The sequence below is a fragment of the Macrotis lagotis genome, chromosome X (assembly GCF_037893015.1).
Source record: "Macrotis lagotis isolate mMagLag1 chromosome X, bilby.v1.9.chrom.fasta, whole genome shotgun sequence".
In the NCBI taxonomy this organism is placed as follows: domain Eukaryota; kingdom Metazoa; phylum Chordata; class Mammalia; order Peramelemorphia; family Peramelidae; genus Macrotis; species Macrotis lagotis.
Window position 1 is genome coordinate 335,220,287 of NC_133666.1, and position 15,770 is coordinate 335,236,056.

General features: G+C 35.1%; 1 long non-coding RNA gene across 10 annotated transcripts in view; it reads right to left on the reverse strand.

Annotated features, from left to right (window-relative positions):
* Positions 1 to 15,770, reverse strand: part of LOC141502840 (uncharacterized) — a 368,212-nt gene that overhangs the window by 135,107 nt on the left and 217,335 nt on the right. The gene's annotated exons all lie outside the window — the stretch shown is intronic.

Here is a 15,770-nt window from a genome sequence, read left to right on the forward strand (position 1 = left end):
AAGAAAACCTAAATGGGGTCATAAAGCATCAGACTGAATAGCAACTATCCAGGTAAAATCTCTAACTTGGATTTCAGAAATTCCTTGCTTATGCTGCAGTGAGGATTTTGATTTCTTTCTTAGAAAATCACCTTATCCATAATCTCTGCTAGCAAATGCATGGTTTAAATTTTATGTTTTTTTCTTCTAATCCAGAATTTATTTTCTTCCCACCTAACCTCCACCAGGTTCCTCCAAGGAGTATAATCTTAAAATTCACAACATAAAGACTACAACAGTTCATCTGCATAAGGAAAGGATCTTGTCAGGGGGTATCCCCATTTCATTTAGAATCAGAGAAAAGAAAAATAAAACACTAAGGCTTCCCCCTTTAGATTGCTTTCTGTGTTCACTAATTTTTCTTCATAAGTTATCTAATACGTTGTCCTCTGTTAGATTATGGTATTTCTTTTCTTTTTCAATTAAAAGTTTTGCAAAGACAGACAGCTATCACAGCATTTTCTAAAGGAGAAATGAATGTAGGAATATTATGGGTGAAAGTCTAACAATGTAATAGCTCTGATTCTGGGGAAAAGAAACATTTTCATCATTCTCTGCTCTAGTTTCTCAACAGTGTTGTTACAGCATTAATTCCTTCTGATCTTCTTAATAAAGAGAATTGCACATTGCTATTACCATAGATGGGGGGGTTGGCAAGTGAATCAGCCTGATTGTTTGCCATTTGCACAGTTTTAGAACTGAGCAGTTAAGGAATTCCCTTCTGCTCTTCCACTCCCATCTTCCCTTGGAATCATTGCAGTCAATATTGAATTACTCTTTTGAAGACTCTGTTGTCATGAAATCCCTGAGCCTTTGAAGGCTTGGCATTGCTTAGTGTAGGTTAAGATTTTGGGAGATGCTAGGTAATGTCTTTGTTCCAAATGTTAGGCTAGATATTCTTTCTTCCTGTATGCTCAGGCTAGCTAAATAGCTTCCTGAGACTGCAACTAAATCAGCTTTATCACCCTTCTTTCTGCCATTCCTTTGAATAGACAGTGATTATTATTTCTGTACATATGACTCTCCAATTTATATAACCTCCTCCAACACAATTCCAGGATGAGATTTACAAATAGTAATTGTTTTTAATATGACTCAGATTGAACTAGTCTTCTTGCCCCCAAATCTGGCTCTCCCTTGAATTTTCTGTTTACATTCATGCTAGTAATTCAACAAATATTTCTGTACTAAACAATGGAGATACAAAGGAAGGTTAAAAACAGTCATTGCCCTCAAGAAGCTCCCATTCTGATATGGATTAATTAATTAAGTACATTCAAAATCCACTCTGAGGATATGAGAATTGATTTTGGGGAGGGAAGGCAGTAGCACTTGGAAGGTCTGAGGAAGGCTTTCCTGAGAAAGGTTAGATATGAATTGAATTTTAAAGGAATCTACAGAATCCAAGTACATATAGGGAAATTGAATATCTACTGTCCTTTTAGTGAACTGCTCCATTCTTGTGCAATTCTAGAAGGAACCCTAATTTTACATAAAGAGAGAAATTAATTGTAATAAGACATGATATCACAGTTAAAATGATTATTTTGATTTCTAAAACAAATCATAAAATAAGTTTCTATAAAAGCTGTTGAACAATTTTCAGATAGGTTTTGATAAGATTTAAGGAGTCTGAGACATACGATTTATATGAACTGTGGTATACACACATATATATATATTTATATTATAAACCAGCTTATTTTTGTGTGTATATATAAAAACACACATGAGTGCATACACATAAATGTGTGTATATAAATGGGCACATACACACACACACACACACACACATATATATATCACAGTTCATGTTTGTGCATATATTATATATATATAATACATATATAAATCTGTATATATACATATAAGCATATATATTCACATCAGCTTGTGAACAATATAGGATGATACCTCCTATATAATGAAAGAACAGAGAAATAACTTTTATTTATTAAAATATGAAAATAAAGAACACATTTCAAAAACACAATATGGTTGGAGAATCTTACTGAGGAAGATTTTAGAGCTACAGGAAATCATTGTCCAAAGATAATTTTCACATAACTGTTTTTTAAATGAAAGGGATCAAAGCTAAAAATTGAGAAATCATATATGAAGTTTTGTTTAAAGATGGAAGGATGATTGAAAAAGGGTTTTTTCCGAATCATAGAGGAATTTGAGTTGTTTCCTTTTGTTAAAAATGAGTTGCTAAGAACTTTATGCCAAGAATTTGCTTTGATTCTAGTCATAGAAAGATATAGGAGATAAAGGAGGTGCAGGAGAAAAGAGACTAAGTTGGAAAAGAGAACTTGGAAAGTAAAAAAAAAACTCAAAAAATTAGAGAATCATAAAGAAGTTCTGTGGGAACTATAAGAAAAGAATTGGTAGCCAGAGCTGGCTGAAGGCAGAAAGGAAAAATAAAATAAAAGAACTAGAACCTTCAGTTGCTTTGCTCTATAAGAAAAGCTGACTAGCTAGTTTTCCTTGCCTGAGAGTCAACATACACTGTCTGTTGTGATCTTTGCTCTGATTATATGATGTAACATTCAATTGAATTAATAAATGTCTAGGCTTGCCTATACTGCCCGGAAAGAACCAACCTGATGAAGTTCACAGTTCTTTGTGGTAAGGGGAGCTACTATTTGCATTGAGGTAGCACATTCCAAATGATATTTTAAGAGTCACTATGAGTTTAAAGAGTTTGTAAATGTTACATTCAAGTACAGAAAAGAAGAGCATTTGTATAACTGGAGAGAGATGAAGATCAATAGAAAGTTGAAGAGAAATGGTTACAAGTGGCACGGATATTTCTGAATAGACCAATGATATTAAAGCCTGAAGTTCAGACTTTTGTCTGAATAAGAGCACATGGATTTTCATCCTTCATGAGTGTCTTCTCCTTGACAGATACTGGGTACATTGGTGGGAGAGAGTGATATAGGGTTGTGTGGATTGTAATGCATTTATTATTTATTTATAATTATATTGTATCTATATATGTACACACACTATATATATTTATATATTATGATTATAAATATTTATAAACATGCATTTATTATTCATGTATCTGCTCAATATTTAAGTACTCTGATATAATATTTTTATTTCATTTGATTTATTGCTAAGTAAATAGTTATGTTTAGTATTTAAAAGTATATTATTGTAAGTGGCTGATTATATAAATGGAACCACATTGTGGAAACACAAAAGCTAGAGTAGGGGAAGTATGTTCTCCCTTTAAAATTAACCCTACTACCTAAGAGAATTAGAGTGAATTTAACTACTTGATCTTTGCTTTTCTTTGGGAACCTAGAATTGTTAATGTGTGAGTAGTTTAGAGTGAACCATACCATTCAGATAAAAAGTAGGTATCAATTGTGTGATGGGTGACCATTCTAATGGTGCTATATTGTGAGGATCCACAGAAAAGTATACTCCAATACTTTTATTCTATAGTAGGACCTACATACATTAGTTTACATAGGATAAAGTAAATACAAAGGCACAGAAATAGGGGACAGGCTCTCATGTGTGATGAACAGTACCTGCATTGAAAAGAGCAAGAGGGGAATAAAATGTAAAAAGAGTGAAAAGATAGGAAATATCGAGATTATGAGAAGTCTTAAAATGCAAATAGACTTTATGATTACTTTTGGGAGAGTTTATTGAATGGAGAAGAGACATAGACCATTTTTGAAAAATCATTTTGGTAGCTAAATGAAGGGTAGAATGAGGAAAGACTTCATACAAAGAGACTATTTAGAAATCCTTTGAAGTAGTCTAGATGAGAGCTATTGATGGCATGAACTTGGATGATGGTGGTGCAAATGGAGAGACGTGGATGTCTATGAAAAATGCTGTGAAAGTAAAAATATCAAGATTTTATAATGCATTGGATATATAAGAGTGAATAAGAATGAAAAGTTGAGGATGATACAAAGGTATTCATCCTTAATGACTAGAAGGACCACAGTGCTCTTAATAGGAAAGTTCTGAAGGAAAAAAAATAGATTGACGGGAGTATAATGAGTTTTAGTTCTTGAAAAGTTGAATTTGTGATACTTATGGGACATCTAGTTTGAGATATTTGAAAAGGAGTTGGAGATAAGAGAGACCAAGCAGAGAGACCAAGACTGGAAATATAAATGTGGGAATGATTTGCATCAACATGAGAACTGAATCTGTAGGAGCTGGTGAGATCATCAAATGAAATATTAATAAGAGAGGAGCACACAAAATAGAGCTATGGGACTAGCCATTATTACTAGGTTTGACATAAAGAATGAGGAAAGAAGTGGTCAGATAGGCAAGAGGAGAACCAAGAGAGTAGTAGTGAACCGACTCAGAAAAAAGAGTTTCTAAAAGAGAATGAACCAACAGTATCAGTTGCACAGGGGTCAAGATGAATGAGGATGGAGAAAACATGATTAAATTTGAGAATTGAAAAATCATTGATAATGTGATGAGAGCAATGTAAATTGAATGATTAAGATATAAGACAGATTACAGAGGATTAAGAAAAAGATGAGGGGAGAGGAGACAGAAGCAGGAGTGTATATGACATTCTAAAGGAATTTAGCCTATAAGGGTAGATAAGGTATAATAGCTAATTGGGATAATAGAATCCAGTGTACACATTTTGTTTCATTGTTTGTTTTATAGGATGGGAACATGTCTTCTTTTTTTTTAATTTTTAAAGATTTTATTTGAATTTTGAGTTTTACAATTTTTCTCCCAAAGTTACTTCCCTCCCCTCCCCACCACCACCACGGAAAGCAATCTGTCAGTCTTTATTTTGTTTCCATGTTGTTACATTGATCCAAATTGAGTGTGATGAGAGAGAAATCACATCCTTAAGGAAGAGACAAAAATTATAAGAGATAACAAGACCAAACAATAAGATATCTGTTTTGTTTCTAAATTAAAGGGATAAGTCGTTGAAATTTGTTCAAACTCCACAGTTCTTTCTCTGGATACAGATGGTATTCTCCATTGCAGACAGTCCAAAATTGTCCCTGGCTGTTGCACTGATGGAAAGAGTAAGTCCATCAAGGTTGAACATCACCCCCATGTTGCTGTTAGGGTGTGCAGTGTTTTTCTGGTTCTGCTCATCTCACTCAGCATCAGTTCATGCAAATCCCTCCAGGCTTCCCTGAGTTCCCATCCCTCCTGGTTTCTAATAGAACAATAGTGTTCTATGACATACCTATGCCGCAGTTTGCTAAGTCATACCCCAATTGAAGGACATTTACTTGATTTCCAATTCTTTGCTACCACAAACAGGGCTTCTATGAATATTTTTGTACAGGTGATGTTTTTACCCTTTTCCATCATCTCTTCAGGGTATAGACCCAGTAGTGGTATTGCTGGATCAAAGTGTATGCTCATTTTTGTTGCCCTTTGGGCATAGTTCCAAATTTCTCTCCAGAAAGGTTGGATGAGTTCACAGCTCCACCAACAGTGTAATAGTGTCCCAGATTTCCCACAACCCTTCCAACAATGTTCATTATCCTTTCTGGTCATATTGGCCAGTCTGAGAAGTGTGAGGTGATACCTCAGAGAAGCTTTGATTTGCATTTTTGGGGACATGTCTTCTAAGGAAGATATTTAGGAAGCAGAGAATATACCAATAGATAAGGAAAGTTTAAAGATAAATGAGAGATAGGTTATTAGAGTGGGCAATCTTGTGGAAAAAATGGGATGGAATCACTCATATATGTAGAAAGGTTGACTTACACAAGGATGTAGGAAGAGATGAGTGGAAGAAATAGAAGCTATAATATATTGGAATGATGTAAGATGAAGAGGAAGGAATTTATGTATTTGTTAGTGAAGTAGGATGTGAAATAGGTTCATATTTATGCTAAACAGAACTATCATATTAACATTAAAAGTGATAGCTTGGTCTCCAGTTTAATCCCTTCTTCAGGTCATCCTTCATACCTTGACAAAGGAAACTTTTTATGTAGTTGTTATGATCAGGTCAGTCTTCTTTGTAATACCATTTGTAACTCCTTATTGCATACAAAGAAAAGGATAAATGTTTACGTTTGGCATATAAAGATTTTTACAAAGCTTCTCAACTTTATCTTATACTAATTTCCTTCTTTTACTTAAAACAGCCTATAATATTATTCAGCTCCCACATTCCTACTGACTTATTCTGTCTCACTACCTGGAATAAGATTCCCTCCTGTTGTTGACCCTTTCTACTATTAAAGACCAGCTCAGAGACTATTTTCATGAAATCATCTTTTTCTCTCTTCCCCTTTTCCCAGGAAAAAAGCTATCTCTATTTCCTTCTCTTTTCCCATTTTCAAATTTCTCAAAATGCTCTGGCTTGGTCTACCTTTTGTATTTAATTCACTCTTTCATATATATATATATATATATTGCTTTCTCATGTATACATGTATATATATATATATATATATATCCCTTCTCCATATTAACCTAATTTATTCTTCATATCCCAATGCCTTTCACAATCACAATGCCTCTCATAAAATGCTTTAAAAATCACATTTGTACTGAATTTAACAAAAAAAAAAATCAGAAGAAATATGCTTTAATTAGGACATTAGAAGAAAAGATTCTTTATTAGGAAGTTTATTTTATTCCATAAATTAAACATTAAATCAATCAAAATTTATAATAAAAAAACCATGTACAGTAGAACTAAATAGCATATAGCAAGTAGAAACAATTACATTTATATCATTGGACAGGAAGCCTATCCTCCAGTGTTTAGAATTCTAAATGGTTTTAATACTTTTGGATCCCAACTCTCATCTAATGAGATGTTTTGCTGTATCTGTAAAAACCTTGTGTGATTTGAAAGAATATTGTTTAGAAGAGGGATTTGATTTGCACACCCAAAAGTGGAAGATAAGTGTCTAGAGGAAGTGTCAACCTGGATAGTATAGGGTCTTAAGTATATCATTTGAGGAATATTTGAAGGAACTGGACATTTTTAGCCAAAAAAGAGGGGGAAAGGAAGCATATTAACTATCTTCAAAAATATGAGGGACTGTGGCAGTTGCAAAGAGGGTAATTTCAGCATAATGTCTAGAAATGCTTCCTAATAATTATAGATGTCAAAAAGTGCAATTAACTGCTTTTGGGAGTATGACCCTTTCCCTCCTTGGTAGTCTTCAAGTAGAGGCTTGTTGGCCCCCCTTTTACATATTACAGTAAGTATTTCGTGTACCAGTCACACTATATGTTTGCTGAGTTCCTTTCCAACCCTAAAATTATGTGATGCACCTAACATTCTGAGAAATTTTCCTTTTTTCCTTCTATCCAATCTGGCTGTCTTTACATTGTGGGTATCTATCGCCTACTTCAAACTCAGTTCATAAATAAGCCAAATTCTCCCAGGCAAGGGTTGGGGAATAGAATGTCTTTCTTAGTGACTCATGCAACTGGATGAGAAATCAAGGGTGATTTGGTGCTCAAGGTAATTTTGAACCCCTAAATCACTCTTGGTTCAAGAAAGAAGGAATTTATAGAGTTTAAAAAATAATCTCAAAAGAGAATAAGAGACCCACAGGACAGATATGAGAAGAAAACAATATATTCCATCTTCTCTCTCTCTCTCTCTCTCTCTCTCTCTCTCTCTCTCTCTCTCTCTCTCTCCCCCAATCCCCTAAGACTATCTGTTAGATCTTAAATGTAGGACCAATGGAATGTGATTTAACCTGCTGAGGTACTTATAATAAACTTTCAAAGGAGTTGGAAATGTGCCCCACCCCCAGGGTAGAGTGTCTTATATGACAATGCTCATATAATTACATTAAGACAGATTGGAACAGAACTCTTTGGCCTCTGTCTGGAATAACTCCCAGATCCAAGTAGTAAAAGAAAAAATGTGATTGGCAAAATTGGCATACATATGGCATTATTTGAATTTTAGACCTCACAGACATGAAAATCCCAGACTAAATTATATTTTATAAACAACTTTCAGTTTTCCCAATTTACATTTATTTCAACTGGAAGAAGTTAACTGGTCAAAAGATTTTAGATAAAGATCAAGGATGTGTCAAAATAACTATGTTTCTACCTCCTTTTTGCCTTATCTAATTAAAGCAAATTATGAAGACTTACTTTATTGAATTAGCCGGAATAATTTCAAAACATAAAAAATCCAGTGCGCTTTCTCAGGAATTATTTCTCATTTTTTAAAGTCTAAAAGAGTAGATGCCAGCTAAAAAAAAATTGGCCTTTTCTAAGCTACTATTTTCAATATGTTGACTACTTTCAATGAAAGTTTCAAGCACTAAAGGAATGCTAGGATTTGATGTGAAGTATGGTTTTGGAATACCTTCATTTAGTGAATTTATACCTATCTAAACCAAATTGTCTGAGACTGAAAAAAAAACCTTCCTGAATTTATGTGTCTTTAAAAGGTTATTTTGAAAATAAATTTAACTCTTAACAATTAGTAATCAGCTAGTTGTCAAATCAACCAATTTGTTGATAGGAATCACCCTGTTCCTCATGTTTAAAAGCTTGCTGTTTGTTACTTCTGGCTCTTCCACATCCTTTCCTATTCCATTGGTTCCCAAACCATGTTGGTTTTACCTCCACAATATTTCCTGTTTGATAACTTTGCAATGGCTTTCCCAAATGCTTGTAATATATTCCCTCCTTACCTTCCCCATAAAGTCCTTTTCTACTTTAAGATTTATTTCAGACACCATTTTCAACATGATGTTTTTCTTGGCCTCCAAACGACTAAGATCTGTTAACTACTGAAGAATGATTTTTAGTTGAATATAAGTGACTAGAGATTGTAGAAAAAGGCAGGTATGTAGAAGGAGAAGTTGTGAAGGCTATTCACAACCTTCCTTTGAGGCTTAACTTTGTAGTAGGTGGTGATGTAACCTTTGATGCCTAGGAGACCCTCCTCACACAAGGCAAGAGCAGGTGAAGACATAACATGAAGAAATGAGGAGCAGAAGTAGAGACTGGCAGTTTCAGGGTGATTTGGTCTGGGAAACATCTCCACAGCTCTTAAGAAGTCACTGTAATAAAGAAGTCAGTTGCGAATAGTCTGGTTTGGGCCCTGATGAAGGGCTTACTGGGAAGACTTTGTAGCAAAGAAGCTAGAAGTGGGTAGGCTGATCTGGGGCTGATATGATAACCTGATCTGGTAGGACTCTAGAGCAATATAACACAGTAAAAAGGTAGTTTTTTAAAATTATATTCACAACATTTCAACAAAAATTTACTTAACACCTTCCATATGTAAAGCACATTTCCCCTATGCAGCTTCTCTATATCTCATTATTCACTTTGCAATAATATCTATAATTTTAGTCTTTATCATTTCCTAAGTTCTATTTTCCCATAGGTCCAAAGTAACAAAGCAAGTAGAGAAATAGGAATCATACTAAACATAGAATCTAGAAAAATCCAGGTTCAAAACTTTCCTCTAACATTAATGAACTATTTGACATGGATAAGTTATTATTATTTTTGAGTCTCAATTTCCTCATCTGTAAAAAGGAAATAAGTACACTTGTACCTCTTTTATGAGTATGGTTGTGAATCAATTGAGATAATGTTATGCAAATTGCTTTTGCAATCTTTAAAACAGGCTATGTGTCACCCATGCTAATCATTTACAATTGCCTGTTGGACATTTCCACCTGAATGTTTTGCCAACATTTCAAACTCAATATTCCCAAAACTAACCTCATCAAACATCCCATACTCCACCCCTATCCCAAGTGATTTCTCTGCTTATCTAAATAGTTACAGGGTCTTAACATTTCTGAGTCATCTTTATCTCTTTCCTGTCCCTCCACCAGCACAAAGTATGAGTCCTGAGTTTCCTCTTTCACAACTTATCTCTTATCTGTTCATTTTCCCAGTTCCCATTGTCAACCATCTTGTTCTGACTCTTATCATCTCACACCTGGACTCTTTCATTAGTCTTATAATTTGTCTCATGCTTTCTCTCTTCATCCTTCAATTTATTCTGTTTACAATGATCAAATTAACCTTCCTAAAGCATTGTTTTGAACTTGATCTTTTACCTGTTTCTAAATTATCAATTCCCTAATAACTAAAAAAAATAATAATAATAAGGTCCAAACTCTAGGGTGGCAATTAAGACTCTCCATGACCTGGAGCAAAACCATGTTTTCCATCCTTATTTCCCACTTCTTTCCTATACAAACCCCCCCCCCCCCACACACACACACACACATTAGAGTGAGATTAGTTTCTTTTTCTATCCACCTTTGCTCTCATGTTCTTTATGCCATTCACTTCTCCAGTTTCCAATGTACCTAAAGTACATTGCTGTCTCTTCTAAGAAGTCTTCCCCCATTAAAGCTCCTGGATATATCTCTACTTTCTTTCCCTCCTCTACCATTCAGTTTATACTAATCACATATCAGTTGCATTGTTTTGTGTTGTAATTGCTTATTTACAAGCCTTGTCTATTCAGCTTTCCAAACCTTGAGGGAAAGGATCAAATCTAATGCATTCTTTTTTGCTAACCATGAAACCATTGAAATACACTGTATATGATGCCTATGCTGAATAAATGAATGTTTCTTCAACAAACAAATAAATGTGCACATTTTAAGATGTTAGGATACAATCACATCTCTCACTTAATGTGAACTTCCTAAATGGAACATGACAGTTTCTTCATCACAAAAAAAAAAAAAGCAGAAAGAAAATAATTAAGGACCCCATGCCTCCCATTCTCAATTACTAAGCAATTTTTAAAACATTTTACTATGTGGTAAAAAGTCATAAATTGCAAAATGGGTATCTTCATAGAAAAGCAATTTTGGACAGTGAAAACAGCCCAGATCTTGAAGTAAAAAGACTGGTTCTGGCCTTTGCTTTGTCACTTTTTTGTTATGTTATCTTGGAAAGGTAACTACTTCTAAAATCCTGTTTCTTCAGAAGCAAAATGGAAGTGATAATATTTATACTTCTTATTTATGGAGTTGTCCCGAGGATTAAAAGGGATTGTTCATAAAAAGCTGTAACTGTAAAGTAGTTGTTAATATAAGGTAATATTAATTTTTTTCTTCCTAAAATCTTCATAAAAATTTGGTCTCACATACAAAGCCTATTTGAGAGATTTCATTAAGAGTTAAATTCATTGATAACCAGTTACTCCATCTGTTCAGGCCCAAATCTGAAATAACCTGTGCAAGTTTCTTTCTTCCAATATTTTATATCACTAGGTTAATGTGAGGATTTAATGAAATATGCACATAAAAGTACAGGGAGTACTATAAAACCCTAAGACATTTTTTTTTTATTTTTAGATTCTTCTTGTTTGCCTCCTCTTCCCCAATTATCTATAAATTCTGATGTTTTATCATCCATCCATCCCATCCTCTCTCATGTCCCAGTAACTCTACCGACCTCAATATTCATAACATTGATTCCCAGTCACAGCAGTGTGTTTCTAGGGATACCACAGATTTTATTTATTTATTTATTTTTACTTTCAAAGAGACCTTTCCTTTCACTACTGCATTGAAGAAACTACTTCCTCAAAGTGATTCACCAGTCACTAACATCTGAGAGGCATTGAGAAGGAGGTATGTGACTTGCTTAAACAGTACTATAATACTCTTTCCCTAATTCATTTCAACAAATATTTATTGTGCCTGTCATGCTGAAGGTACACTATGAGGTGTTCAATTTAATATGGCACTGATCAGAAGCAAAAACAACTAAGACATAATAATGTGAAACACAGTAGATTTCCCTAATTGGTTAAACTCTTTTCTGTCTCAATTATGCAAGATTTACTTGTGAAATTATTATGCAATATTTCTTCCCAGAGGTACATTATAAAAATATTGGCCTTATATTCTGGATTTTCCAGAACAATCTTGGTTTTAAGAACAAAGAGTTTGCTATTTGATAATACTTAAAAGGTTATAAAGAATTTTTTTCTCACAACAACCCTTTGAGTTAATACAGGAATTAATATGCTCTTTTTATGGATGAGAAAGTGAAAGCTGAGAAAAGTAAAAGGACCTGTTCACGTTCATATAGTTAGTAAGTGTTAGAGCCATGGTCTGACTCCAGATGGGACCATCTCAAGTACCCTGCTCTTTTCAGGACACAACTACCTCTTCCAAAGACAGTGCACATTTCAGAATATTGTGGAAATATATATGTGTGTACATACATATATATATATATATATATATATATATATATATATATGTAATGCCAGTCCATGTGCCCTGGCTTTTGGTTCAGGAAATTCAGTCACCATAATTTTAAGAAGTGCTGTTATAAGTATGTTACATTCAGTTTCTGATCATTGATAAAGTTGGTGTGGAATGTTATACAACCAATTCATAATTAAGGTGAAGAAACCTGCATGACTGATTCCTGGGATTGCCCAGTCAGCAGGACAGCTGAATTGACTTTGCAGTTTGAGAAACATAACTAACTCTAGGAAGATGTTCAAGTTCTCTATTTCTTCTCTACCAGCTTCCTTCCCAAATGACAGGGAGTTCATCCCCTTCTTTGGAAGCAGTGTCGTTGTTGTTATTTCCATCCTGACTCTTTGTGACCCTATTTGGGATCTTCTTGGCAAAGATACTGGAATGATTTACCATTTCCTTTTCCGATTAATATTACAGATGAGGAAATTAAGAAAAACAGGGTGAAGTGACTAGCCTGGGATCTAAAGTCAAATTTGAACTCCCTATGGGAGACCCAGGGCGCTATCCACTGTGTAACCTAAGTGCAAAGCAGTGGGTACAGTAGAAATAACATTATGTTTGGAACTAGAGTTTATGGGTTGAAATCCTCACCTGTGTGCTCCTGAAGACTAGTCACTTAAGCTCAAGTGAACTCTAGTCATGCACCTGTCAAAGGAGAAGGTTATACTATAGAAGCTATAAAGTTTCTTCCTGCTCTAAACTTATTAAGCCTAAGTAGAAGTGAAGCTTCTGATTTATACTTTAGGTGGAAATATAAACAATTTGGGGAGGGGGTGCAGTGGATAGAGCACAGACCTTGGAGTCAGGAGGCCCTGAGTTCAAATCTGGTCTCAGACATTTAATAATTACCTAGATGTATGACCTTGGGCAAGTCATTTAATCCCATTGCCTTGCAAAAAAAACAACAACAAAAACAAAAAAACAGTTTTAAGGATAGACAAGTGGTTTTTCTTGGTGTAGGAAATCTCTACCAATTCATTTTCTGAAAAGTGTAGTCTTATTAGAGTTGCCTAAAGCATTGAGAGTTTAAGTGATTTGCTCAAGCTCATAAGGCCAGTGATTATCAGAAGTGAGACCTAAATCTAGGTCATTCTATCACTGGAACCATATCCTTAGCTATGATTATCCACTCAACTTCTCAAACACAGAGAAAGATAAAGAAATTGTATGGAAGAGAAATTAATGTTAAAATCTGAGAATGGCAAAAACCAGAAACTCAGATTGCTGGTTTTTAATTCACAAAAGCAATAAGAAAGAATTGGTCTCAAAAAGGAGATGAAACTTTTCTCCAAGTCCCCCTTCAAATTTTCTGCAAATTTTAAATAGGTGTCCCAAAAGTTGTATCACCTGTGTGTTTTTACAGGAACATTCCTCCAGTTTTATTTTGATAGAGTTGCTTCAGAAAAAATGCAAATGGATCAACTGGCCTTTAAGAAAAGTATTCCTTATTGTTGTTGTTTTGAGTTGTTTTATTATACCCATTGGGTGCTCAGAACAAGTTTACTGTTGAGAAGCGCAGAAAGATGGTTGGTGGCAATTAATTATTACACTCTTGTATGTTTGCAAAGAAAGTAGCTGTATTCTTATTTTGTATTAGCTTGGTCCCTTTATCAGTGGTATGACCTTTACCAGGAGCAAAAAAGTGCTGATTCCTACACAGCCAGTAAGTGATGAGAAAGGAGAATCTTCCGTTCTGCCAATTACAGACAGTAATTGCCATGTAATGAAGTTAATGTTTTGTAGAATTTACAACCTGATATTAATGGTGTTTCTTTTCCAGCCTCTCTCCTCCTACTTGGTTTTCACCCGGCTTTCCACCCCCCCCCCACAACAAAAGAAACAGGACAATATGTGAAGGCTCATTAATTCTATTTAGTTTTGATTTTTCCCCCCTTCTTTTCTCCCCTCCTCCTGGAGGTTAAACAAGAGCCATGTCATCAGGACATTCCATAAACTCTGGTTCACGTGAGGGTGAAAGCTACAGCCTCCACACATGAGCCTGCTTGGTATAAATGCTCCCCTTTCAATTCAGCCCGGCCCATTTAATGGCCATGCCGTTTTATGGCCTCCTTGATCACCAATTACATCACCAAGAACAATAGACCTACCACTTAAATGACAAGACCTCAAATTTGCCTTGATTTGCCAATGTGTTTCATAGCAACACTTTCTTTGAAAGTAAGGGTAGTCTAATTACAGGAATGAAGATGGATCAGGGTTTAAGAAAGGCTCTCAGGCCCAGAACAATATGCTAACCTAACTGCCCCCCCTGCACTCCTACTGTATTATTCTGACCTCAGGCTGCCCTTGTAACACTCTACCTGACCTGAGGCTGCCTAAAGGAAGCAGCAGATGCCCTCCCTATCTTTAATGCCACTGCTGAATTAGGGAGGGTGTAGCTGAAATCAGTGACACAGGAATCTAGGAAAAATAAATCATAAGACAGGAATCCGACAAATTGAGGAGCTGCAGAATGCTTGCATGGTATTTCATTCCCCGCTAATGGCTGTACAACATAAATCTGAGTGTGTTAACACTATTTCATGTTTCAGGGCAAATGTTAAATACTTTATCTTCTTTGTTAGGCAATAAGAAACCTGGGGGAGTTCCCCTCTACTTTAATTGAGACAGTTGGCTTTTTTTTTAATTGCTGAGGTAGTCATGGGTGGTAAAAAATGAAAAAGAATTCATGTCATTTCAAGAGTAAGAAGTTTGACCCAAGCTGAGAAAATTTTTTTTAAAAAAATGCAACACAAATTGAACAAACATTTTCTCCATAAAATTATATACTTTGTAACATCCTTAGACAATAATAGCAATTGTCAGCATGGAATATTGGATCCATTGTTTTTGTGAGTCACCAGCGTTATTCTAGGAATTGGTCATAAGTAATATGCATCCCACTACCACCCACCGTAGACCTCCCCTGCGACCAGGGTTGGCCTAGGAAGTCAGTAGAAAGCAAATGATACAGTTTGATTCAATAAATCACAGAATCAGGATTGTAAGTCACCTAAGAAACCAGACACTGAAACTTGTATCTGATTAGGACACCTATCTAAACTTATTTAAAGATCTCCAATGGTATGTCATACACTATCTCCTGGGTCAATCTGAAGAATCAGCTCTAAATTTTAGAAAATATAATCCCTCTTCCACAGGACAGCCTTTCACAGACTTGTAGACAATTATCATTTACTCCCAAAGTCTTCTCTTCTTCAAGATAGACATTACCAAGGGCAGCTGTGCATGAGGAAATGCCCTCCCAGATGTTACCGTAGATACATCAAAATATGTTCTCTAAGGTGGCTAGGTGGTACAGTGGATAGAGCACTAGCCCTGGAGTCAGGAGGACCTGAGTTCAAATTCTGCCTCAGACTGAAAATAATTACCTAGCTGTGTGACCTTGGGCAAACCACTCTTAACCCCATTGCCTTATAAATAAACAACATTTAAGAAAATATAGACAACAGCAGTTTCTTCAAATGACTCATAGGG